Source organism: Chrysochloris asiatica, unplaced genomic scaffold (assembly GCF_000296735.1).
Source record: "Chrysochloris asiatica unplaced genomic scaffold, ChrAsi1.0 scaffold00244, whole genome shotgun sequence".
NCBI classification, from domain to species: Eukaryota; Metazoa; Chordata; class Mammalia; order Afrosoricida; family Chrysochloridae; genus Chrysochloris; species Chrysochloris asiatica.
The window spans coordinates 3,381,576-3,405,479 of record NW_006408762.1 but is presented as its reverse complement, the minus strand read 5'-3'; the positions used below and the strand labels follow the sequence as shown (position 1 = coordinate 3,405,479).

The 23,904-nt window shown below is 37.3% G+C and overlaps 1 pseudogene; it reads right to left on the bottom strand.

Moving 5' to 3' along the window:
- Window positions 1-627: 627 nt before the first annotated feature.
- LOC102842310 lies at window positions 628-6,449 on the bottom strand (annotated as a pseudogene).
- Between the last annotated feature and the right edge of the window lie 17,455 nt (window positions 6,450-23,904).

Sequence of the window (23,904 nt, the reverse complement as noted above, 5' to 3'; positions counted from 1 at the left end):
TTCATGAATAAGAAACAGTAACTGTGTGTTTTAAGATTCTTTTGTAATCTGAACACTACAATCATATGATTTTACCTACTTTGAGACAGCAAAGACTATAAACAAAAAGACAAAATTATATGATTCAATTATTGATAAAATTGGCCATAGTGATCTTGGAGCACACATATCTTTCTCTGATCAGATTAATTTCATGGCATTAAAACTGGGTCTACACAAAAGATACAGTACTACTATGTAGCTATTTGCACGAGGTTTTATGAGCCTAGCATTTGGAGGATGGTCAGCATTTTCTAGAATCAGTCACTATTTAAAATTTTATCCTTAACCTTTCATCTTATTTTGTCCAAATGAAAAATTTAAAACCCTGCTGGTGCCAGCAGTAATTTTATTTTACCTTTCATAAAAAGAAATTAAGCATAAGATTTATAGGCCATTAAGTAGGGGAACATTTAACTACACAGTGGAAGATTTTACCTTTCCTAACACGTTGAAACCAATTTTAAACCATGAAACCAAGAAAGTAATAAAAGGTATTTCATTGCTATTATGTGTTACAGCCAAAAGCATATTCATTTACATCTTTCTTCTAGTTTCAGAGTATATACATATGCACCAGTAAATCTTTCAATGTTGTGAAAAATTTCCCCTGTATCCAGTCCTTCTTATCACTTTTACATGGTTTTGTAAATAGCTGAGTATTTCTCTAGGGTAGATTTGCAAACATGTCCTAAAGAGCCTTAAACTGTTTAGAGCAATGATGGGAAGCCAGTTTAAAGGTTAAAGGTTTGAAATCAGTAACTATTTCAAATCTACCTTGAACTTTTACTCTTCCCTTTGTTTCCTTTAACAAAGGTTCTTCAGATTTTGAATATCCTACATGTCCTTATTTATGGATAGAGCTACCTGCTGATAACCTGGATCCCATTTGACCCCACATTTGTAATTTCAATGTTCTCCCATTCATATAGTTTTGATATTTGTTTCATCTATAATTGATATTGGTAATGAAATGTATGTATCTACTTAAAGATTTGTAACCTGTGTACAATGGTATGCAGATAAATTGGTCATAGCTGTGGTGAAATATTATTTTCCTTGGTCCTGGGGTAGTTGGGTAGGGCCTGGGACAGCCAGAGGCTCTGCAATCCAGATGCCTTTTGTTAAGAACAGTCTTCTATAGTAAGTGCAGTGTGTTTTATTTAATTTATTGATATAATGATCTTCTCAAAATAAGGAAACAATGATGATTTTCACTTTTGCTACTGAAAAATGCAGCCCTAGCAATCAGCAGCAGTATTATTTGGGAGATTGAAATAAATGTAGAATATCAGTTTCCAGCCGGTACTACTGAATCAAATCTGCATTTTCACAAAATTTCTAGGTGATTCATATGCATGCTAGAATTTGATAAGCACTAGTCAGAGAAATAACATTAGTGCCTAGCCAATTTGCGTCTTTATATATAATTCATAATCACATGAGGAATTTTTACAAATTGTAATTTTTTTACAGATTTTCTGATGATTTCCACATTTTGATGGGTTACCTGTCTTTGGAATGGGCGCAAATATGGATTTCTTCCAATCTGTTGGCCAGATAGTTGTCTTCCAAATATCTTGGCAGAGTTGAGTGAGAGCCTCCTGTGCTGCCTCACTTTCTTGAAAGATTTCAATTTTGATTCTAACAATGCCCGTGCCTTGTTCTTTGCCAATTCCTTCAATACACTTTGGACTTCCTCCCTAAGTATCATTGGCTCTTGATAATATGCTACCTCTTGAAATGGTTGAACATTAACCATTTCCTTTTGGTACAATGACTGTGAATTTCTTCCACTTTCTCTTGATGCATTCTGCATCATTCAATAATTTCCCAGAGAATCTTTTAATAACGAAAGTCGAGGCTTGAATTTTTTCTTCAGTTCCCCCAGCTTGTGAAATGCTGACCGTGTTCTTCCTTTTTGGTTTTCCAACTCCAAATCTTTGCATATTTTATTATAGTATTTGGCTTTGTCTTCTTGAGCTGATCTTTGAAATTTTCTGTTCAGCTCTTGAACCTCCTCATTTCTTCCATTTGCTTTAGCATCTCTATGCTGGAGAGCAAGTTTCAGAGTCTCTTCTGACATTCATTTTGACCTTTTCCTTCTTTCTTGTCTCTTCACATATGATGTCATCCCACAACTCTTCAGGTCTTTGGTCTAGTGTTTATTGTATCAAATGTGTTCTTCAGATGATTTCTAAATTCAGGTGGGATATAGTCAAGATCATATTTTGGCTCTTGTGGACTTGTTTTCATTTTCTTCAGCTTCAGTTTGAATTTGCATGGTCTGTTCCACAGTTTGCCCCTGGCCTTGTTTTCACTGATGATATGGAGCTTTTCCATCTTCTCTTTCCACAGATGTAGTCAGTTTGATTTCTATGTGTTCCATCTGGTGAGGTCCATGTGTATAGTCATCTGTTATGCTGTCTAAAGAAGGTATTTGAAATAAACAAATCATTTGTCTTGCAGAAATCTATCATTCGTTCTCTAGCATCATTTCTATCAACAAGGCCATATTTTCCAATTACTGGTCCTTCCTCTTTACTCCCAACCTTTGAATTCCAATCACCAGTAATAAGCAATACATCTTGGTTACATGTTTGATCGATTTCACATTGAAGAAGTTGGTAGAATTCTCCTATTTCATCCTCATTGGCTTTAGGGGTTGATACATAAATTTGAATAATAGTGGTGTTAACTGGGCTTCCCTATAAACACATGGATATTATCTTATCACTTACAGCGTTGTACATTATCACTGATCTGGATATGTTCTTTTTGACGATGAATGCAATACCATTCCTTTTCAATTTGTTATTCCCAGCATTGTAAACCATGTGGTTGCCAGATTCAAAATGGCCAATACCAGTCCATTTCAGCTCAATAATGCCTAAGATATTAATGTTGATGCTTTCTATTTCATTTTTGACAACTTCTAATTTTCCCAGATTCATACTTCGTACATTCTGTGTTCTGATTTTCATTGGATGTTTATAGCTGTTTCTCTTCACTTTGAGTTATGGCCCATCAGCAAATGAAGGTTCTGTGGGCTTTTCTCCCATGAGCTTAACTCTATTCACATCTTCATGGTCAACTCTACTTTGAGGAAGCATCTCTTCCCCAGTCGCATTTTGAGTGCCTTCCAACCTAAGGGGCTCATTTTCTGGCCCTGTATCTGACAGTGTTTCTCTACTATTCATAAGGTTTTCAGTTACTAATGATTTTGAAGTAGTTCATCACTCTTTTTTCCTAGTCTGTCTTTGTCTGGAAGCTCATCTGAAACCTGTCCACCATGGGTGACACTGCTGGTTATTTAAAATACCAGAGGCATAGCCCTCAGAATCACAGCAACTCAAGCCACCACAGCACGACAGACAGACGAGTGGTGGCCATTTGGTTTTATGTTGAAACTTTCACTTTAAATTTCTATATTAATCCTGATACAATCAAGATATTCTCTCCCAAGATGGCGGCTCCGGGAACAGCTGAGCATCTTGAACTAGAAAACAATGCATTTCTGGATTCTCCTACAAATTACCCAGCTGTAAGCCCTCCAATCTTCCAAACATAGTTTTATATGTGTTTCAGAGTTCCAGCACCATCCCCTGATCCTTCTTGGCCCGGTATTCCGTGTTGTTATTGATGGAGCTCCTCACAGCACGTTTACCCTATCTGCCATCTTGATTGTGAATCCAAAGAGTAGCTAAGAAGAGTTTAATATTATAATCAGCTGTTCACTGTGTGATGTATGTTGTTGATATGTGTAGGTAGGTGTTTAGTTTTTGTTGTTAAAATCCATCAAGTTGGTTCTGACCCATAGCTGCCTTATATAGGGTTTCTGAGGAGTGGTTGGTGAGCTTGAACCACCAACCTTGCAGTTCAAACAGCTTTGCAGTCTGGCACATTAATCCACAGTGCCACACCAGGTGTTTAGTGGAAGCAATGACTTAAGAGAGGATTTTGCACCATGCGCATGGCCATAACTCATATAAGCCTTAGTGTCTCTGAATTTGAACTGGTTTTGAGGTATCATAGCATCAATAAAACAATCTATTAATTAAATAAAAGCAAATAAACCTGTATATTGTCTCAGTTTTATTACCTCTGGAAGACATACTAATGCTATGTCATGGGTTCCAGGGCAACATCTTCAACCAATGCTAGTTTTAAACATGTACAGTATACTTTCTTCAATCACCTTAAGTTACTCCTTGCTTTTCTTCATGTAGTTCATAATAACAATTTTTATTAAAAGCCATAACCCACATTATTGGAAAACTATGTTCAGAGAAAAAATAGTAAGGCCATAACAGATTTTTCTTGAAAAACTGTCTTCAAAGAAAAAAAGTTATTTTGATACCTGCCATTGAGAAAAAAAAAAATAACTATTTATGCACATATAGGGTTCTTCCAGGAAGAACAGGACATTGCATTGTAATATAAGAAGGAATATTGTAAGCTAAAAGTCATAGCAATGGAAACAATGCACAGTTTGGATTATTTCCTTATTTTGAATTTTGTGGTTAAGTGCAATGGAGTCAGTTCTGACTCACAGTGAACCAGTATAAGAATTCCAAGAAGCAGCTGGTGGGTTTGAACTGTCCACTTGACTGTGCACTTAGTTGTGTAATGCTTACCTTTCAGAGCCAGAGGCATGTGACATTTTGAGTTTACAGCCATTTTATGGAATTTTTACATTAATCCTTTGGGACTATAACAAGTATCCAGAGCATTCTGGTTTCTTCTACTACCATCATCACATATTTAAGCAGGAAATGTTTTAGGGTGTTACCTTAGCTGGGATCTCAGCTTTGGCTCCTTTTATAATTTGTTTCTTTGTTTACATCCTTGAGTAGTAAATTAGCACCCAGACAGCTCTCGTTTGTGCAAGATATTTGTATTAGTTTCCTGTGTCTGTCATAACAAATTATCACAAATTTGGTGGTCTAATCTAAAAAAAAAAAAAAAAAATTCCCTCACTGTTCTGGAGAAATTTGAAAGCAGTGTTATTGGGTTAAAATAAACATATTGATAGGGCCATGTTCTCTTCAGAGTCTGTAGGGGATAATGCATTCCTTTCCTCTTTCAGCTATAGTGGCTGCTGGCATTTCTTGGCTTATTGACTGCATCACACTAATTTCTGTGTCTTGTCAGACACCCTTTTCTACTGTTGTCTCTGTGCAATTTCCCTGTTTTTCTTTCTTATAAGGACACTTGCCACTAGATTTAAGGCCCACATGGATAATCCAGGATAATCCCCTCATCTCATAAATCTTAGCTTATTTTGAAAAATAACTTTTTCCCTTATATGGTAACATCTATAGGTTCTAGCAGTTTCCTTAATCAGTACAAACAAACTCAGAGTACAAGTCCTAAATAACAGGAATATGTTATAATTATTATTTATACTTAATAAGATAAGATTTGTTTTAGGGAAACCTTCTTACTGAATACCTCTGTTCATCACTCAAAGTTATTGTACGTAGCTCAACTCTTTTGGCCTGAGTTTTCATCATATTTGGTTTTATCTGTCTGATAATTTCATTTTCTTTCTATCAGTGTTCCAAGTGATAATTTTTGCTGAGTGTCTCTTGTGCTATATCCAGTAAAATGGTCTTGTGTGTTCCTTGTGTCATATCTGAAATAAAGCTGAACTAGCAGAATTTTGTAGCTAGTGAATGCTAAAGCTTATGCATTCAGGTAGCTACTGCTAGACAAAGCTACTACTTATGTAGCTATGTAGGTACAAAGGCAATGGTTCTGATGTATAAAATTGAAGAGATAAGTGTGTTACAGTTAAAATCATTGATCACATATCATTATATAAACATACCATTAATAGTTGAATTTGGTGTGGTGTTGTAGGATAAGCACTGGAGTACAAACCACAAGCTGGTGCAAACCACCAGCTGCTTAAAACTCAATAGCTACTCCTCAGAAACCCTGCATAGGGTTGCTATGAGTTGGAACCAACTTGAAGACATTTAACAACAACATAACGCAAAGTATACATTAATCACCTCAGAAAGAATAGAATGCTAGGTACAGTTAATCCCCCTTTTTTTTAGACTTGTATGAACTGCTCTTTATACGTAGAAACTGTCTAATAATTATGTTTCAGTTGTGTTCTTTTCATCTCCTAACACTCTGAGAGATCAAATAAACATAGTAATCATGTTTCATTAACCAAAACGACCCATGTTTTAGAAAAACATTTCCAGCAGTCTGTGCAGGATTTATTCCTATTCTATCATTTGTAATAATCGCACTTGTTACTGCAGAAACTTTAACTTCTTCTGCTGCAAACTTTTTAAGACTGCTGTGAAAGGTGTACTTTCAGGAAAATTGAGTACTTTGTATAGCAGCCGCGGATCCGACATCAGCGTGATCTTGAAGGAAACCTTCCACATCATGAAAACGTTCTGTTTAGAGGCCTCAAGCCGAGTCCGCAGAGTACCTCCAGTTCCTCCGCCCCTGACCTGTCATTCTTTCTTGAGATGCACTTGTAGTATTGGGAGGATTTTATTCCCCAATTTTTTTTTTTTTTTTCTGAAGTGGAAGCCTCTTTTCTTTACCAACCATCTGCCTCATTCCTAGGAATATGATCTTTGTGTTTCTTTGTTCAAAGCTGACGACCAGCAGTTTACCACATGTCATTAACAAGCTTTGAGACTTTATAAAGTGTCAGGTACATACACTGTACACATATTTATCTCATTTTAAACTCATGATTTTCCTATACTTTGCATAGTCATAAAATAAGGCTCAGAGAAGTTGGGGAATTTATACAAGGTGGCAATATGGCCATTTACACAGTGTGGCTGAGCTAAAGCATGAATCTTGGTCGGTCTTAATTCCAAGCCATGTTATGAGACAATGACACCACAAATCCCAAGTCAAATGGCAAGAAGAGACTCTTTTTCAAATATTCAAGGTAATCAGGTTTCTAGTCATCATTCAAAACAGATCAAACACTATTATTGTCATAAATATTTCAAAATCAGCCAATCATAGCCAGTTCTGTGTTCTCATGTAACTTTTTTTTTTTTTTTTTTGCATTAGTTGATATCATGTGCTTCCTGGGTTATTATAATTACTTGTTTATATCTTTCTTGAGGGCACAGATCTTGTCTTATTATTGTTCTGTGTAACACTGGATCTTGCATATAGTAATAACTCAAATTTTATTACTGAATTGGAGATTTTAGGAGATCTATAAAGAGATTATGAAGCTAAAACAACAAAAAAATTACCTTCATAAAGCAAATCAAGTATGTAGGAAATGTGCTTGCTTTAACTTTTAAATAAAGTTTGTGCTATTACATAAAACCTGCAGCAACTGAACACCTGATTGTCAAACCCACCAGCTGCTCCTCAGAAAGCATATACAGAGTTGCTATAAGTCAGAACCAATTCAATGGCAATTAACAATAACGTTATTTTCATTAATAAATTACTCAATGGTGTCACCATCTACTCTCAAATCATTGCTATGGGGAGGGAAAAGTAACTAATGAGAGAAAGCAGAGAGAGACCTCTGGTACTCAGTAATATATTTCTTGAAAAAAAGAAAAGAGTCCTAACACAGAGACTATTGCTTATGTTCTTGTGCATGTCTCACTTGTTGTTGTTGTTAGGTGTCATCATGTCAGTACTGACTCATAACGATCAACATACAACAGAACGAAATACTGTACGGTCCTGGGCCAACCTCACAATTGTTGTCATGCTTGAGCCCATTGATGCTGCTACTTTGCCAATCCATTTCGCTGGGGGTTTTCCTCTTTTTCTCTGACTCTCCACCTTACCAAACATGATATCCTTCAACAGCAACTGGTCCCTCCTGACAATATGTATGAAGTCTGATAGACAAAGTTTGGCCATCCTGGCCTCCAAGGATTACTCTGGCTGCATTTCTTCCAACACGGATCTGTGTGTTCTTTTGGCAGCCAATGGTATTTTCTGTATAATCCTCGAACACCATAACTCAAAAGCATCAATTCTATGGTCTTCCTATTTCACTGTCCATCTTTCGCATGCATATGTCATTATTGAAAAATATATGGCTTGGGTCAGGTGCACCTTAGTCCTCAAGTTGACATAGGTCGTGTGCAGCAGATTTGCCTAATGCAATATGTCGTTTGATTTCTTGACTGCTGCTTCCATAAGTGTTGATGGTTGAGCCAAGAAGAACTTGACAACTTCAATCTTTTCTCCATTGATAAGAATGTTGTTTTTTGGATAAGTGGTGAGGGTTTTTGTTATCTTTACATTGAGATGCACTCCATACCAAAGACTGTGCTCTTTGATCTTCATCAGTAAACATTTTAAGTCCTCTTCACTTTCAGCAAGCAAGGTTGTATCATCTGTATGTCACAGGTTGTTATCGGTGTGTTCAGGTTTTCTACTCATTGTATAAGTTTATGTTTATGTTTATGTGGGTCGTGTTTTTTTAAAAAATGTATTCATCTCTTTTAAGTTTTCAAATTTTTTGGAGTAAAAGTTTTCATAGTATTCTGTTTTTATTTCCTTTGGTTCCATTGTGACGTCACCCATGTGGTTTCTAATTTGTGTTATTTGTGCCTTCTCCCTCTTTTGTTTTGTTAGGTTTGCCAATGGTCTGCCAATTTTGTTAATCCTTTCAAAGAACCAGCTTCTTGTCCTGTTGATTTTTTCTATAGTTTTCCTCTTTTCTATCTTATTTATTTCTGCTCTAATGTTTATTATTTCTTTTCTTTTGGTGACTGTATGTTTCCTCTGTTGGTCAGTTTCTAATTGTTCTAGATGCCATGTTAATGTGTTCATTTTAGTTATTTCTACTTTTTGGATGTGTGCATTTATTGCAATAAATTGTCTTCTCTGCACCTCTTTTGCCGTGTCCCAAAGATTTTGTATGTTGTCTTTTGGGTCTTGTTTCTTTCTAGGAACTTTGTGAATCCACATTTTATTTCTTTTACTAGCCAGTCACTTTTCAGCAGGGTGTTATTCAGTTTCCATGTATTTGGCTTTATTTCCTTGGTCTTCCTATTGTTGATTTCTAGTTTTATTGCATTGTGGTCTTAAAAGATGCTTTGTAGTATTTTGATATTTGTAAACTTATTGGAGGTTTATTTTGTGTCCTAACACATGGTCTATTCTTGAGAATGTTCCATGTGCACTGGAAAAAAATGTGTGTTGTGATGTTATTGGGTTGAATGTTCTGTACACATTTATGAGGTCCATTTGGCTGATTGTGTCGTTTACTTCCTCTCTGTGTTTGTTGAGTTTCTTAATGTTTGTTCTGTCCATATTTGAAAGTGGTGTATCAAAACTGTCCACTATTATTGTAGATTTGGCTATTTCTTTCTTCAAATCTATTAGATTTTGCTTTATATATATCGGAGCTCTGTCATTGGGAGCATTGTGCCGTCGAGTCGGTTCCGACTCATAGCTACCCTGTACAGGGTTTTCGAGGCTGTAAATCTTTATGGGAGCAAAACGCCTCATCTTTCTCCCGCTGAACAGCTGGTAGTTTCGAACTGCTGACCCTGAGGTTCGTGGCCCGATTCGTAACCGCTATGCTACCAGAGCTCCTTATCATTGGGAACATAGATATATTTAATGACTATGCCATCTTGTTCAATTGTCCCTTTAATAATGAGATAATGTCCATCTTTATCTATTATGCTAGTTTTTACCTTAAAGTTGTGGGTTTTTGTTTGTATTCAGACATTAATATTGCCACTTCTTTTGGTTTCTGACTGCAATTAGCCTGGTATATTTTTTCCATCCTTTGACTTTTAATCTGTTTTTCTCTCTCTGTGTAAGATGTGTCTCCTTTAGACAACATATTGAACGATCTTTTTTTCTTATGAATTCTGCCACCCTCTGTCTCTTAACTGGTGCATTTAATCCATTTATACTCAATGTAAATATTGATAGCTATGGATTAATTGCTGTCATTAGTTTTTTTTTGTTTTGTTTTTTGTTTTGTGTGTGTGGTACTGCTGCTTTCTTTGTTCTGCATGTCTTCCTGTACTGAGTTCATGTTCTTTTGTGTTCTTTCTTGTCAGTTTCCTCATAGTTTTAATATTTCCATGTTCATCTTGAGTTCTCATTTTCTTGGTATGTTGTGAAGTGTTAATTTTCTTTGAGTTTACTTTATATTCTATTATCTTTTCTCTCCATTTAGTACAGTGTATTTTATCCTGTAATATACCTGGCCTTCTCACCATCTGAGTCTCTGTTTCTACATTTCATCTTTCACATTGTAATTTTTTTTTTTTTTTATCATAAACCAAGATCCCAGACCTCTGAATTTATTCTTATAATTTTGTGCTGTTATCGTCTCTTCCATTTGTTGATGGAGATCTGTGTGGTGTTTCCATGTATGTCAATCTCTGGTTGTTGTCTGTTCCTGTTGGTTCTCAATCCACAGAGCTCCCTTTAGAGTGTTTTCTAGCCCAAATGGCTTTTTAAAATCCCTTAGCTTCTGTTTATCCTGGAATGTTTTGATTACACTGTCGTATTTGATTGATAGCTTTATTGGATAAAGGATTATTTGTTGGCAGTTTTTTTGTTTGTTTGTTTGTTTTTTCGTTTCAGGTATATGTCTCCCCGTTGCCTTCTTGCCTGCATAGTTTCTGCTGAGAAATCCCAGCTTAGTCTGATTTGCTTGTCTTTGTATATAATGCTTCTCTTTTCCTTAGATGCTTTCAGGATTGTCTCCTTATCCTTGATTCTGGAGAGCTTGATTATGATATGCCTTGATAATTTTCTTTGGGCTCTATCCTTCCTGGCATTTGCTGAGCTTCTTGAATGCTAATCTTTTCACTTTTCAGAATGTTAAAGAAATTTTCTTCCAGAAGCTCTTCAACTATCTCCTCTGTGGACTTGTGTGATTCTTCCTGTTCTGGAATAACGATAATTCTTAAGTTATTCCTCTTTATGTTGTCCAACATGAATCTTAACCCATCTTTGGATTTTTTTAATCCTTTCTTTCTGCTTTCTCTTTTATCTTAGTAGTATTGAGAGATTTGTCTTCCAGATCACTAGTTCTGGCTTTCATCTTGTCAATTCTACTCCTTTGACCTTTAAGTGTATTGTCTATATCTGATATTCTATTATTAACCTTTTGGTCCTCTTTCTATAGGTTTTTCATTATTTCCAATGCTGTATCTATCAAATTTGATCGTTACTGTAGTGCTTTCCTGACTTCTTCCTTATTTTTCTCAACTCCATTTTGAAGTGTTTTGATACATTTTGTAATCATTTTCCTGAATGTTCTCTCAGGCATTTCCAAGGTCTTCTCTCCTTCCAGTATGGAGTATACGTACATCTCCAGTTCATGTGTCTCAGACACTTTATCTTGTTTCTGGACATGTGCTGATATGGTCATCTGGTTTTTCTTCTTGGACATATTCAGTGGTTAGCTGTGGCCTTAATACTTAATTGAGTGTGTGTTTTGGTATTTTTTATGCTTTCTGATTGCCTCCAGGTAGATGTAATCAGGAGGTGAGCTTCCCTTTTCACCCTTCTTATTACTTAAATCAGAGTAACTTTCACAGGTGTTCTCTGCCTTACTGGTCTATGGCAGGTGACATTGGTTCCTGTCTGGGTTGTGGCATCTTATAGGGTGTGATTGAAGGTTGACTATATGACAGCAATTATTGTCTCTTCTTGTGTAATATAGGGAGAGAAATAGCCCCCTAAAGGTAAAAAGGGGAACAAAAATCAAAACAGCCACAGCATAAAAACAAAACAAAACAAAAAACAGATTGGATACTGTAGTCTATAATTGCAGAAAAGAGAGAAGAGAGAGAGAAAAAAATTCTGTAGCCTGATGTTAGTATGACTTTAATATCCTCTTTCAGCTTCTTGCCTTCAAGGCTGCCTGAGAAATTTCAAGATGCTACTGTTGGTTTTTATGATGAAACTCAACATTTAACTTTTGGCCTGTTTTTAGTCTCTCTCCCACTTTGCAATCCCTGTTCTGGCCTTTTTCTTAGTAATAAACAGTTTGGGGCTGGTTGTGGTCATTTTGCGTTGTTATTTTGTTTTAAGTGGTATCTGTCCCTTTAAGCACTGAAAGAATCTGTGTCCATGTGTAGTAGAACCCTCTAGTGGTGGTGATGGGGTGTGTCCACCAGGCACCTTCTCCTGTCACAAGAATAGAGGTGCACAGACAGCGAGAGGCCAGTGAACAGATATCACGAAAACAGAACAAAACAAAACAAAAAATATTGTCCAACATTTGTCTCTGAGGTTCCCACAGGCATCAGTCTGTGGCAGGTCTGTTTGCTCCCCTCTTGATCTTGTTGTTTGGTTTCGCTCAAGTTGTCGGCTCTGGGCACTGAGCCCGACAGGTTTGAAAGTATGAGATTTCTTGCTACTGCTACAAGTTCCACTGGCTATAAGTCTTCAAGCATTTTTAATATTCCTATGTTTGTAGTTCAGAGTTATGGAGCTATCTCCTTAACCTGTCTCATCTGGTATTCTGTGTTATTGCTGATCGAGATCTTCACTGCACTTCTACCCTATCTGCCATCAAGCCTCCTCAATAAATCATATTCTTAAGAACCCCTAGTTTCATAGAAACAGTGAGGTAACATTCTAGGAATAGGGATATGGGTAAACAGACACACACACACACATCCCTTGAAGAAGTAACCTTGATTTTTAAATGTGAGATTTTCAAAGATCCAGAATAATGGTTCTCAAATTTTAGCAACCAAAAAATCACTTGTGAAATTTCTTACAATGTTGTTGAATTGGTTCCAATTCATAATGACACTGTATAGGGTTTTCAAGGAGCAGCTGGTGAGTTTGAACTGCCAACTATTTGGTTTGCATTCCAGTGCTGATTCTACAGCACCACACCAGGAGTCTGGTGATAAAGCCCAGGGGTTAAAGAGCAATAGAAAAGAAGCAAGAAGGAAAATGGTAAACATAGGAAAGAACTGGGAAGAGTGCTATTATATTGGGAAGACTGTAATTAATGTCACAAAACAAAATGTGTATGAATTGCTGCATGGAAAACCTATTGGATTTCATCCAAATCAGAATTTAAGAAAAATGTTAAAAAAAAGAAAAAAGTCTGTGTATTCATACGTGTGATGCTTTGGAAAAATCTTCGATGATTACATTTTACAAATATTCTTTTTATGGAACTTATAGCATTAGGCTGTAAAGACATATACGCAAAACTGTAACAGTCTGTTGTTGCTGTGTGCCATTGAGTTGATTCCAACCCACAGTGACCCTATACACAACAGAATGAAATATTGCCTGGTCATGAGTCATCCTCATAATTGCTACTATACTTGATCCCATTATTGCTGTTGCTGTGCCAATCTATCTACATGGGTGAGTAAAAAATCATCTGCACTCTGGCTGTACAACTAATTTTAATCAACTTTTAGAAAAGACAAATACATCATTTTCTGACCTAATCTCATTGCTTTTCAATACACTTTGTCAATCTGTCAGCAAGCTTTCATATTCCTTTATTAGAAATGTTTAAGCTGAGCTGTGAGACATGCTGTCTTCACTTCTTTATCAGAGGTTAATCTTCATCCTTGTAGGGCTGCTTTCAGTAGACCAAATTGGTGAAAGTCTGATGCAGCAAGATCAGGACTATAAGGAGAATACTTAAAACCTCAAAATGAAGTTTTTACAGAGTGTCAATTAGTGTGGGAAAAGATGTGTGAACATGCATTGTCATGCGAAAGCTCAACACACTCAGGTAGCAGTCTTCTGCTTTTAATTTGAAGTTTAGGTTTCAGCTTTTCAGAGAGCATCTCACTGTTGATTTTGGACCATTTTTCCAAATACTGTTCTAACAGTAGACTTTTAGAATCCCAGAAAACTGTAAGCATCAATTTTCCAGCTGAATGTTGAGTTTTAAACTTTCTTTGTTGGTGATTGAAGATGTTTCCATTTCATACTCTGCTGTTTAACCTTGGGCTTCTAGTGAAGAATCCATGTCTCCTAACCAGTAAAGACTTTTTAAAAGACATTTTTACATTGCTTCAAGTATCAGTCCAAATTTTGTTTGCAGATATCCAAACACTTCTGTTTATGCTTTTCCATGAGTTGTTTTGGTGTAGATCTAGCACAAGATTTTTGAAACCCAAGTCTGTAGTGGATTATTTCATAGGCAGATCCATTGCTGAGTTGCAAATGATTTGCTACGTTATCCACTGTCACTCATCTATTCGACAGAATAATTTCATATGAAAACTCAATGTTGTCATCCACCGTGGGTGTGGATGAGTGTTTTAACACTGTAGTGCAGATAACTTTTGACTTACACTTCTAGTAGGGGGTCCCTTTCATTTTAACTGACTCTCCACTTTACCAAGCATGATGTCCTTCTCCAGGAACTGGTATCCCCATGATAATATGTCTGAAGTATGAGAGAAGACATCTGGTCATCTTGGCTTCTATGGAGCATTCTTGTTATACTTCTCCCAACACAGATTTGTTTGTTCTCTGGCAGTCCAAGGTGCTTTTAATATGCTTTTCCAACACCATAACTCAAATGCATCAATTATTTGATGGTCTTCCTTATTCACTGTACAAATTTCATATACATATGAAGTTATCGAAGATAGCACAGCTTGCAGTCAAGTTCATTTTAGCCCTCAAATTGACATATTTGTTCTTGAATACTTTAAAGAGGTCTTGTGTAGCAGAATTGCCAAATGTCATATGTTGTTTGATATCTTGACTGCTGCTTTCATCAATGTTTATAGTAGACCCAATGAAAATGAAGTCTTTTACAATTTCAATCTTTTCTCCATTTATCATGATATTAATTATTGATTCAGAGGTAAGGACTTTTGTTTTCTTTACAATGAAGTGCAATCCGTACCAAAGGCTATGGTCTTTGATCTTTATCAGCAAATTTTTTATGTCCTCTTCACTTTCAGCAAAGTTGTATTATCTGCATATCACAGGTTGTTAATAAGTCTTCCTCCAATCCTAACAATATGTTATTCCTTATACAATCCAGCTTCTCAAATTGTTTGTTCAGAATACAGTTTGAGTAAGTATCATAAAAGAAAACAATCGTAGTGTACATCTTTCCTAATTTTAACCATTCAATGTTCCTTGTTCTGTCTGAATAGCTGCCTTTTGTTCTTGTACAGGTTCCTCATGAGCACAATTAAGTTTTCTGGAATATTCTTTCTTTGCATTGTTGTCCATAGCCGGTCTTGATCCACACAGTCAAAAACCTTTACATAGTCAATAAAATACAGAAACCCATCTTTCTGATATTGCCCAATTTCAACCAAGGCTGAAAGTAGACATCTAATGTCAGCAATGATATCCCTCTCTCATTGTCTTCATCTGAACCTGGCTTGATACTCTGGCATTTTCTTGTCATTGTACTGTTACAGCCAGTTTTGAATTATCTTAATAAAATTTTACTTGCATGTGATATTAATTATATTGTTAGATGATTTCTGCATTCAATTGGGTCACCTCTGGAATGGGCACAAATATAGATCTCTTCCAATCAGTTGGCCAAATTTCTTGGCATAGATGAATGAGTGCGTTCAGTGCTGCATCAATTTACTGAGAAATTTAAATTTATATACCATCAATTCCCAGGCCCTTTTTCTTTATCAATGCCTTCTGTGCACCTTATGCACATTCAATGTTTTGCCAGGAATCCTTCAGTATTTCAAGTTAATTCTTGAAATTTTCCCTCAGTTCTTTCAACTTAAGGAATACTGAGCTTATTCTTCCCTTTGGTTTTCTAACTCTAGGTTTTCACATATTTCATTATAATATGCTTAGTAGCAGCCTAGTTGCAGCAAATATTTCTCAAATCTAATTTTAATGACAAGTTTGATTGATAGTCTATATACTATTAGCATTGTAAGACCATTTAAACTTTACATATATTTTCAGAATCTTGCCACAAACCTATAACTGGGCAGGAAGACTATACAGAACTTTACACTAGTAACTAACCTACCCAGCACTCTGATATTGTCAACTGAGTTCTTGTCTTGTTCACTGATAATCAGTCTTTGGTTCATATTAGCAATAATAACTTGGTTACTTTATTGCTAACTGCATACCAAAGCTCATGCCTAAGATCTAGATACAGTGTCTTCATATATAAGAGTAATTTAAAAGGTGTTGTTACAATATCATTGTTGTTGTTTAGGACTGTGGAGTCAATTTTGACTCATAGTGACCCTATACAGGGTTTCTGAGGAGGGACAAAAATGTTTGAACTACAAACCATGTGGTTAGCAGTCCAGTGCTTATCCTACATTGCTACATCAGGACTTCACAAAATCATAGAGACCTTTATTCAACAAAAATACCAAAATGTGAAGCTATTGTTTCTTTACATAGCCTCCATTCAAGTCTGTGCACATCTGTATACATTTCTGAAGTTGTAGTTTCCATCTCTGCATCTGCTCCACAGAAAACCTATATAGGGTCACAATTAGTTGGAACAGACTTAACAGTACTTAAAATTAACAAAAACACCTCTTCCCAGAAGAATTCTAGGCTCTTTGATTTATACCACATAAAAATGGTAGTTTTTTACCTATGATGTACTCAAATACTGTTATTTTTCTCTTATCTTTGAGTTTTGGGAACTAAAAGATTCCTGAACACCCCTCCAAAACTACAACTCACAGGGAACACATGATCATGCATGTAAGCTTACTGGTGACTATGTAGGTCTACTGGTGAGTTCAAGAGGAGGGAATGCAGGAATGAAGATATGGGCTGAGTTTGATCATGTTCCATAGACTCCCATTGACCCAAAGATGAGAGAGAGAAGAGGAAGAGCTGGTTGTTCTGAAGTGTGGTGAGGCTTGGGGACTCATAAGCCCATGGACAAAGACGTAGCCTCTGAGGGCTAGAACTCAGAGTGAAACATCCAGGTGATATGAAGTGAGGGGAGATGCACAAGAACTCTCGAACTTGCAGATAATACCATTTTACTTAGCCTCGATGGTTTGATGATCAGAACTCGAAGAGAAAGACAAAAAATAATTTTGGAGAAAGGAAACAAGTGTAAATTGCTACAAATTGATGACATTGATCTATACTTATGGATGAAGTAGCTCAAGGACCAACTGAGAGGGAAGGAACCTTCACATCAAGTTTCAGTCCTATGCCCTCTTTATACAGGGTTGATAGTTACCGGCAATTTAAACACTGACTACCTTAAATGAGGGGGTGATAAAGGCATGAAGTTACTGGCTTACAAGTTTTCAAGAGGGAATATGATTTAAGAATGTGGAGTAGGTAGAGTCTCCACTGAATAGTTTTCATCTTGATTATACTGGTCTGGTGAAAAGAGATGGGGATACAATTTTTATGATTCAATCATGAGTAATTGTTATCATGACTAATTGTGATTGTCTCAACTGTTAAGGTAGAAGTTTTGTACCAAAAATCAGGGACTAGTTAATCTTACAGTCCAGAACCAGAGGACCCTAGGATCATTAAGGAAGAAAATTATGAGCAGAATGTGGGACCCTATGTACAGAACCATTGATACTGGAGATGGAGGCAGAGATGAGGGCATGGAGAGATAGAGCAGCTGAGGACACTAGAGTCATGGAAAGAGAAAGACTGAGTGCTGGCGGCTAGGAGGCAGACTTGCAGAATGGCCCTTTGGTTGTTTAAATTATTACATACTTCTGAATGTTTTTGTGTACATCCCTCCCACCAGACACCTCCCAAAAAAAGAAAAAAACAAAAACAAAACAGAGGGAATAGAAGCAAATACTGTTGAATGATGATGCATGGAGAATATTGTAAACATTGCAATGAAACGATGAATGTAAAACCGTTGTTTTCCCACATAAACTATCACTCAATTCACAATAAAATCTTAAAAAAAAAAAAAAAAAAAAAAAAAGATGCCTGAAGGGGCAAGATTAGATTTTAGTGTGTATGACATAAGGTTTCTGCAAGAGAGAAGGGGAGATCTCTCAGGACCCCAACAGATTCACTGGGTCAGACCAGCAAATAGCTGTCTGCACAGAGGAAGGGGTATCAGGTAGTTGCTTGCCCTTCTACCCTCACTAGCTCTCAGAGTTCACTCACACTTTTGTCCTTTCATATCTTTCTTTCTTCTCCCTCTGTTCTGCCCCATTACACTCATGTAGGGCAGGTCCTTTATATACTACTACAGAACAAAGATGGCATCATGCCAAATATGAACCACAGGTTACATAACAATATTATATCATTAATATGGTGGTGTGCATGCCTCTGGGGCAGGACACTGGGTTCCTCCCTATGGCAGCATCTCTGCAAGTGAAGGAGTAAGGTAGCATCTCTAACTCTTCCTGGAGTTTCTGCTGCTTCTCCTAGGGCAAGGCTCAAAGAAAGAACCTGGGCAGGGATCTCATCCCCCATCCACCTTGGCCATTCCTGAGAGAGTGTCCAAGCTTCCCCAGCCATGTACTCTATATATGAGTGCATATTCCTTTGTTTGGAGTCCTAGTGTGAAACTGTGGGTCAATGTGTGAGACTGCAAAGTCACTTTGAACTGTAAGGTCAGAGGTTCAATCTCAACACTTACTCTTTGGAAACCCTGTATGGGCCTTTATGCGTCAGAACTGACTCAATGGCATTTCACAACAAAACAATTCTTTGTTTGCTGCCCTTCTGGGTTATAGCACACAATTCTTGTCTGCCCTTACCCAATCCATGAAGGAGTGATTTCCCAGATCAGGAGCATTATGGATACTATTTTGCAGGCATCGCTGGAGGGAGGAGTTAAGTGTTACTGAGGTGAGTTTCTCCATACTGGGTAGTGCACATGATACCATCCATCCCCAGATCCCAGGGACTCAGCAACCAAGCTGTTAGGTGCTCAAAGACACACTGACTAAACTGCTCTCCCAGATTGACTAATTCTTCCTGGCTACACAGACAACACCTGGTGAACTCACTCATTTGTGGAGGGCCTGCTGGCTGTTGTGTCTTTCTTTTTGTGTGTCACCATGGATAGGGCTCAGAGAGGAGTGAGGGATACAGCCTCTTGTTTCCTCTTTGCTCTCTGAGTCGGTACCTTTATCCGTCTCATTATCTTCCATAACCTCCTGTTTTCCTCCTGTAAGGTCATCACATGGTATTTAAGCTCGGTCACTTCTTTCTCCAGTCCTGTAACTAGCTCCTGGAGGGCTAAGGAAGTATTACTTTCCTCCTGCAAAGCAGTTAACAAAGTCCATGCCAAGGACCCACCCGTGGCTCACTCCCCCTTCTCCTCCAAGAAGTTCTCTATTTTCTGCAATGCCTCTCCACTGCTAGGGGAGTCCTGTCCACCCCAGATCAGTCTTGGGGAGGCTGCCAAGCCACCTGGAATCAGCCACCAAGTAACAGATACTGGACAGGAGCTATCCAGGAATGCCACCCTCAGGGTTCATAGGTGGCTGATCTGATCCTGCTCAACTATACCAGTTGCAAGGGAGAAGGGGAGCTCTCTCAGGACCCCAACAAGTTCACTGGGTCAGGTAGCAAAAAGAACACTCAAGGTGAGGTGGGAGATGGCTCATTCCTTTGTTCAGCAAATAGCAGTCAGCACAGGGGAAAGGGTCTCAGGTAGTTCCTTGCCCTTCTACCCTCTCTAGCTCTCAGATCTCTCTCATGCTTTATTCTCTTCATCTCTTTCTTTCTACTCCCTCTGTTCTGCTCCATAACCCTCACATAGTGAAGGTCCTTTATATACTACTACAAAACAAAGAAGGCATCATGCCAAATATGACCCACAGATTATATAACACTATTACATCATTAATATGGTGGTGTGCATGCAATGACTTCACATTCCCTGGTTTCTGTTGAAACCCCTGAGTCACCCCTTGCTGGAAGGAGATGGTCCCTGATAAGTTCTAGCCACTCCCTAGCTAGCACCACCTTCTGACCTAGCAGTTTCCCAAAGGAATTTTTGGACACTTCTGGCTATTCTCGAAGAATGAGCAATTGCATTGTGATGGGGAAAAAAAAAAAAAAAAAAAAAAAAAAAAAACACCCTTAGTGCAACTTTCCTGGCCTTTTCTTAACCAATGTACTTTTCATCTTCTTAAACTTTAAAAATCTGTGATCGTCTTGTCTCCTATGAAAAAAATCTATCAAGATTACCCATTTAGAATCCCACAAAGCAGTTGCCATAAACTTTAAGTCTGACCTTTCTGCCTTGAATTTAACTGTTCTAGCAGATCCCCTAAGAAAGCATTGTTCTGACAAGACCTTTGTTCTGAAAGAACCCTAATGAGACTAAGACAAGTATATTGTTGAAAGAAATTGTCTGCACTGATCATGGAATAAACCCATTCATGCGTGAATAGGAACCATAATAGCAGACATTTTTAAGATTTATTCAATTATGAGATGTTCAAAAGGAGCTTTGGTAGCATAGTGGATTATGAGCTGGCCTGCTAACTGCAAGGTCAGTAGTTTGAATCTACTAATCATTCCATGGGAGAAAGATGAGGCTTTCTGCTCCCGTAAAGATTCACAACTCCTAAAGCCTTATACAGAGTCAATATGAGTCAGAAACAACTCAGTGGCATACAACCACCACAACCACCAAATGTTCAAAGCATTCAAGACCCAAGATGGAATCCCAAGGATATTTCCTAAAAGTTTTTGTATGTACTAAATATTTATTTTGATGCAAATTCACATTACAGAAAAGTCATAAATATCGTGAAATGTCCCCTTCATATACGCTTTATCCAGATACACCATTTCTATTTTGCTTTTCTATTATGCTCCCTCTCCGCTACATACCTCATCAGTGTGCATTTCCTAAAAAACAAGGGATTTTTCTTATCTAACCAAAGTAACTATCAAAATAAGAAAAAAAATACATTATATATTTATGTACATACACATTATATATTGTTGTTGTTGTTAAGTGCCGTCGAGTCGGTTCCGACCCACAGCGACCCTGTACAGGGTTTCTGAGGCTGTAAATCTTTACAGGAGCAGAACACCTCATCTTTCTCCCGCGGAGCAGCTGGTAGTTTCGAACTGCTGGCCTTAAGGTTCACAGCCAGATTCATAACCACTACGCTACCAGAGATCCTTACACTATATATTAGTTATATATATATGTATATGTATATATTGTTGTTGTTGTTGTTGTTAAGTGCCATCCCATTCGGTTCTGACCCATAGCGACCCTGTACAGGGTTTCAGAGGCTGTAAATCTTTACGGGAGCAGAACCCCTCATCTTTCTCCCGCAGAGCAGCTGGTAGTTTCGAACTGCTGGCCTTAAGGTTCACAGCCCAATTCGTATACACACACATTGTACATACATATTAATTTATACCGATATTTCCAAATTCAGTTCAGCATCAGAGGATATATTTTAGTATCTCTCTTTCTGTATTTGTAACTCTCCCAACAATGAAAAACGTAGCTCCCTCATCCTCAATATATTTACTTACTTACTTAAGCCTGGAATAGACAGAACGGAAATAGTTTCAAAATTGATAACCTATAACCAGATTCTGTCAAGTAGATTGCATGTTTGTTACAGGTTTATCATAGTAGAATTGTGCTTCATTATGTTTTCAATCTCTAAATTTTCTGGAGTATACTTTCAAAGGCATCTCTTGGTGGACTTGAACCTCTGATTTATTGGTTAGCATTTATACCACTCAAGAAGTCCTGGTGTGGAGCTGTGGGATGATGCACTGGACCCCCAGGTCAGTTTCAACTGCAATGTTGGCACTTCAAATTTACCAGCTGCTCCTTAGAAACTGTATACAAGGTCGCTATGAGCTGGAACCAACTAGAAGGCACTTAAACAACAACAAAGAAGACTCCCAGTAACTCATGTCACTGTAAAAATATTGTCTAGATTTTTCAAATTCAGATTATATACTCATAAAAGTGGTTTCTTGATGAGCTATTCCACAGTTTGTACTCCTAAAGCCCCTCCTGAAGTTGGAGTCTTTTTCTTAAGTGCCACTTCCATGTCTTAACTTTCATTATTTGCTGGAAAGGCAAATGTCTTAACTTCCATTATTTGCTTCTTTGAATATTTGACTACTATTTTCAATAGTACTTCATGTTTCCCAGCACCATGCTACAAACTATTTTTTTCTAGGAGCACTACCTAATTTTAGCAGGCATGTCTTATCATACAGTTCACTTCCAGAAAAGCCTTGGTTGAGACTAGCACATAAAATAATTTCCAGTCAAATTTTATTATATTGAAAAGTAAAATTGTTATTGTTCTGTGTGTGTGTGTGTGTGGGGGGGTATTTCAGTTTGCATGTGGAAATGATTCATCAACAGGCACTTACGAAAGTCAAACTTGACAACTATTATCAAAAATTTCTATTTTATCAACATTGCAAATCTATTCTGGTATTTTAGAAGATAAGAGCTGTTTTTGCTCCCCCCCCCCTTTGGAAAAAGTTACATTCTTTTGCAGCATCATAAATTATTGTCTTGTTTTATACTGACTATATGTAGAACTCTTCTGCTGCATCTCATTTTGAAATGCCAAAGTCATCCTTCTGAAAAGCCACACAATTATGTCAAATATATTGCCTAATAAAAATCTTTCACCTTCTCAACGAGCACTGAGACAAAGATAAGAGGCCTTTAAGAACCACTCACACAGAACAGAACTTGGGTCTTCTAATTAACATGTCTACTATTTTAATTATTCAAAATAGATTTTTTAAAACTCAAGCACTGCTCTTTCTGGGACTACACTGTGAAGAGACAATATGACATTTAAGAATGTGAACCCTGAAATCAGACAGAGTTAGTGTTTTGAGTTAGTTATCTTTTCTAAATATAGTTTCTTCATCTATAAAATGGGTTTAATAACAAAGTACTTCCCTAGCAGTGTTGCTGCATTAAACAATATATTGCAATAACATATTTAATCCCGTGACTGATATCTAGGGAATCTTCAATAAATGTTAGTTCTTCTAAAAATTTTGTTCAGATCCCAAATCCTTTTCTGTGCTCTCAGTTTTGGGTTGCTTTTTCTGTGTAGCCTTTTTAGAATTATGCTTCTTGCCCTTCACTGAGTGGGGATTTTTTTTTTTTTTTAAATGGTTTCTATGCTGTACCTATTTCTGCCATGTTGCTTTTGAATAAAATATTGATCAAGGTTCATCATATAATCTAATTCATCACAGATCTTTAATTCCATAGGGATGCCAAATATTCAAGGACAATGTATTGGGTATGTATTTACTCCATTTTATATCTAAGTTGATAATAATGAGGTGCAGGGCACTATCAACGACTGTTCTGCTCCTAACTATACTGTCAAGCAGGTTTCTTTTATCTCATCATTGTCTCTCTTCTACTTGCTGAATACATATAGCTTGTGCTAGCCCCATCTCCCAAGTGATTCAAGTCACTGCCATTATATTTTCTTTATTTTCTTCCTTTATTTGCATCTCTAATATTTTCCTTACTTTTTTGGCTTGAAGCATCTTAGGCTTATATTTTATACAATTTACCAGCCAACAGAATACTGTTTTCCCAAGGAAGATTTAATTGACCAATCATAATATGTTGTTGTTGTTGTCAGGTGCCATCGAGTCAGAACCGACTCATAGCGACCCCATGCACAGCAGAAGGAAACAGTGTCCGATCCTGGGCCAACCTCACTACCCCTGCCACACTTGAGTCTATCAATGATGTCACCTGGCCAATCCATCTCGTTAGGGGTCTTCCTCTTTTCCTCTGACCCTCCACCTTACCCAGCATGACATCCTTCTCGAACGATTGTTTCCTCCGGACAATATGTCCAAAGTATGAGAGACGAAGCTTAGCCATCCTGGGCTCCAAGGAGCACTCTGGTTGCACTTCTTCCAAAACAGATCTATTGGTTCTTTTGGCAGTCCATG